The sequence below is a fragment of the Fragaria vesca genome, linkage group LG6, assembly GCF_000184155.1.
Source record: "Fragaria vesca subsp. vesca linkage group LG6, FraVesHawaii_1.0, whole genome shotgun sequence".
Classification (NCBI taxonomy): domain Eukaryota; kingdom Viridiplantae; phylum Streptophyta; class Magnoliopsida; order Rosales; family Rosaceae; genus Fragaria; species Fragaria vesca.
In genome coordinates, this window is record NC_020496.1 from 31,966,033 (window position 1) to 31,970,590 (window position 4,558).

Consider the following 4,558-nt stretch of genomic DNA (forward strand, 5'->3'; position numbering starts at 1 on the left):
ATTGGGTTTCGATTTCTCTAACTCTTAAAGTTAATTTAAACATTGTTGCAAATTTAAACGACAAAATTTCAAAATCACTAAACGGTAGCAAAATGTTATTGTCATTGCAAAAGACGGCATGGTGGGGGTTGGGAAAGGATTCATACAATCAAGAAGCACCATTTTACTTTCATAGTCATAATGCAATGTCTCATCTCCTTTAAATTTTCTTTCCCTCAATTGCAAAACCAACCAAGGTGTGACTAAGACACAGGTCTATTGGTTTTGCCCAAATTAGTATGAAACCACATCATTCCAGCTCCCATGTGTTGGAATTGAAAGATCAAGCTTTTAGATGCTTAAGCACATTTTCAATGTGCATAATAGCCTAATAGGTGCAGCATGTGAAGAAAGACAACAGTACAGGGAACTGGGGAACACATAGAACCACAGACTGATTCACATGGTGGATTTTCATGGTGTTAATAATCTCAACTTGCTGTCTATGGAGAAATTAGGCATGCCAATTCAAAGAGCCACAATCTTGGCTTCTTAATTGGTTTAGTCATACTGCCTAGTCTATTTTTTCCCTTGGATTCTGGTAGAGTACCTTTCATTGTTATTAGGTTTTTCTTGTGTCACTATAGAGCCTTCTGTCCATAGAGTCTCTAGACTAGTGGACACTATCTTGAATTGAAACTAATCGAAAAAGAGGGGTTATTAGCTAAGAGCCACTTTTGAAGAAAGCTCCACAACTAATTTAGAAATGCCGCATAATGCATCCGACAGTCGGGTCTGGTGATGACCCATATTTTCTAGATACCGATACTTTTTACAAGCATCATATAAACCATTGTGATGACTCAGACCCTTTGAATGATTCGTAATTTACATGTACTTAGTTCTACTATGTATATAAAAAACACCTAATAAATAGACAAAAACTACTTAATTGCTCATGTAAATCGAATCAAACTTAAGGACATACAACTGTACAAGTTTGTTGTCTTCTAAACATAATGATAATCGACCAGATAAAAAGACGCAAGTATGGGATCCTAGTCTTAGCTTGAGGAATATTTAGAAAGTTCTGGTGGTTGCACACAGTTGTTACCAAGCTTGTGGTGTTATATTTCCATTGGAATATTCATGGTGATTGGAGGCAATTGTATCCTTAGAGATCGAAGATCAAAGATCATGGAAAATAAAGAATAAAAGGGGGTATAGGAGAATTTGATCTTATATAATCCAAAGAAGTAGCCTTCACTTACTCCACTAGCGTGCTTGAAATCAAAACAAATTAGATTAGCTTGCAAATATAAGCGCTAGCTCCATCATGATGTGATGATTTTTGGTTTTGTTTCCATTAACTTTTCAACGTTTTAGTTATTCCTGCTTATAATTAAGTTTACAAGGAGATAAAGCTTAAGGGGGAAGAAGAAGAAGCATTGGGAAACAGATGTAATCTGAAAAAGATTTCAATCACTTATTGCAGGGTCAATGAATAGGACCACGCAATAATTTGCAATTGCAGCATAAAGATTTATGCATAGTGACTTGGTGGTCCTTGTATGAGGCTATCTCTATATAACAATCTCTATCTTTCATATTCCTTGCTTGTTTAGTCATTTATCGCTTTATTAGTGGTAATTCTAATCTGATGACACAAACCCTAATTGGGTTAAGATATGTATTCTTTTCTACTGTGAAACCTCATCTCAGAAACTGAAAAGAGCCACACTGCAAGCTTTTGCTTAGGGTTGCGGCAAAACTTTTTCTTTGGTTGTGCAGAACTCGGTGAAAACAGATCAATTTTCAAAGTGGGAGTGGGACGAACATGCATAGTATGAGCTCAAAACCATGGCATCGATTGTCATCATAATAGAACTGCGTGTTTTTAGCCTACTTGATCGATATAAGCTAGCTTGCTGGTATTACAAAGACAATGATGGTAACAACTGTCTACTGTTGCTGGATAATCAATACGTGAAATGTGATCATATATACACAAGCTGCTTGTGTGTGTTTTTTTTTTTAGAGTATCAACGACGGTATCCTTAGAGGCTTTCCAGACCCAGAGACTAATCCACGCCGAGGGATCTTTTTAGAACGCTTCCTCCTCTCTGATCACCAAGAATAAATTAAGATTTAACTTAAATTAGCGTTAGCTGAGATTCGAACCTGTATATAGGGGTTCCATACCGAGACTCTTACCAACTCGACCACCTATGCTCGCTTACGGTACAGAGAATGTGCCCGGACGTCTGGCTTGACTGTCCGCCATCCTCCCTTGTTGGTATTCTCTCAAGAGATGGGTTGCCTTGCCCTCCATCTTCATGATCCCCTTTTTGGTGGCTTCAGCTAACCGGAATGTTCTGTTGCTACTCTTTATCTATTGGATTTCGGCTTTTTTTTTATCGTTCTCAGACTTTGTATTTGTATTGCTGCTTTTCTTTAGTTGTTTGGTTTCTTTAATTTCTCTAGTCTTGCTTGTTTTGGCAATGACTATGAAAATCTTGTTTGCAGACTTTGTCTGCTCCGGGCTATGTCCCTTGTTCTTCTTTGGGCATGTGCCTTGATTAATAGACCTGCATTTCATCCAAAAAAAAAACTTGACCACCTATGATGGTTAGCTGCTTGTGTTTTTCTATTTTGGTTTCAAACCTGCTCTGTTCTAAGAGGTAATGCCTATTCTCTTAGCTATTTGGGCGACTTCGTTTGTTCACCATGCAATGGCCGTAATGCATCTATCTGTATATATAGATGTGGTTAAATATATAGTGAATCATTTAGATCATTGAATTTCATAATAGATTTTTCGTTTTTGTAGACTACCAAGTCCCCCTTCGCCGAGCAATTAATAATACGAATTGATAAGAGCCCAAATCCAAAAGTGTTGGTTTGAGACCACTAGTTACATCGTGTGTAATGGAATGGACTTCGAATCGTCCATAACCAAAATAGGAAAATGTATCGTGGCCCATTTGGTAAGTATAACTCGTGCTTGCATCCCATTCCAGTAACTGACTAACTTTGTTTTTCTACTCTCTGGTCAAGCACTTGTAGGGTTTTTACTGTGTGCTTCTTAACCGTGTCATAGATTTAGTTGGGTTTCAAACTTTAAGCTTGAGAAATATTCATTTTGTTTGAAAGATTGACATAGTTTGAAATCCTGTCATGGTTTTAACGGTAACAAGTAAATAGGACTTCTACTGCGGTCATAATTAACAGTACTATGAGAATCAGTTTCTGTATGTATATGTTAGCTAGCGAAGTGAACTCTCCCTCAGAACTTGAACCATATATTAAGCGATAGCTACGTATTGCTTTGATAGATTGGAAGATATATTAGACATTATTAGTTTATCAGGTTTTAAGAAATGATCTGAGTACTTGGAAAAGAAAAAAGCTCTGAAGAAGAAGTTCACGGTGTGTCGATCCTCTGGACTGCACGCATACATAGTTTTCCAGAATTGATACTGTACATGTATTCTTCTCAGCAACTTTAAGATTTTTAACATTTGGTAGGATCTTTTATATGTGTGGCGCAACTCGTATAAAGTTCAATCATTTGGTCAGAACCTGTGGCTGTGTTGTTGTTCAGTGAAAACTTGATTTTGAATAGTCAAGTTCACTTACATCTCCGTGGCCCGAAAGAAAGTTCAGCCACCCCTCTCAAGGCCCAAAATCCCAAAAGAAAGAACCTAGTTCGCTTTTAGCTAGGGCAATGCAAATGTACTGTAAACGAACAATAGTAATTAGTAAGTTTATGAAAGCAAGAACCTTGCAGCCAGGTCCGACGATAGAAACACGGATTGATTCATTTGCAAGGTGAGAATGAAAATGATAGAGTAATATGAGCGTCACAATCAAAGTTAATCATCGATATCTCAAACTACATTTCCAAGATCTCGCTGTTTCAATGTGGAACATATTAACACTAAACTTTCAGGAAATGTTTACCAATCACTACCATTTGGTTCTACGTACAACTTGTAATTTTTGCTTTCAATCTAGCTTGTATATAGCTGGGATAACTAGTGATGCTGAATTGGAGGATTTAGATATCTGGCCTCGGATGTAATAGTGCAGTCCTAAGTCCCAATTAACCACATATAAACATATCCCAAGATTAATTTGCTTACAATTTAGAGCATGAATGCTGCCTTATTCTTTTGAACTTTCAAGTACACAATTATATATCTCTAATGCTGTTGTACACATGCACAGAAAGAAAAGATTAATTGCTGGGAATATTTTTTCTAATTTCAGTACTCAAAGAGATCACTGCTAATGAAACTAATGCCGCATTCTGACTATATAGTAAGAGTGGCATAACTTTTTGTGACCGGGTCGAGTGGCATATATGTTCACTTCAAATTAAGAGTGATATTGTGCAGCACAACTCTAACATCGACTACTTTTTTTTTTAACTTCTTAGATTTAAGAACCCTTCTATACCGCTTGGTGAGAAGTGCGAATGGGTGTAAGCTTCGCTGCTCGGAAACACCTATGTGATTCGCTACGCTTGCTTGCGCATATCGGCGGACTCTATTGCCTGCCGGTTAGCGAAACTTTT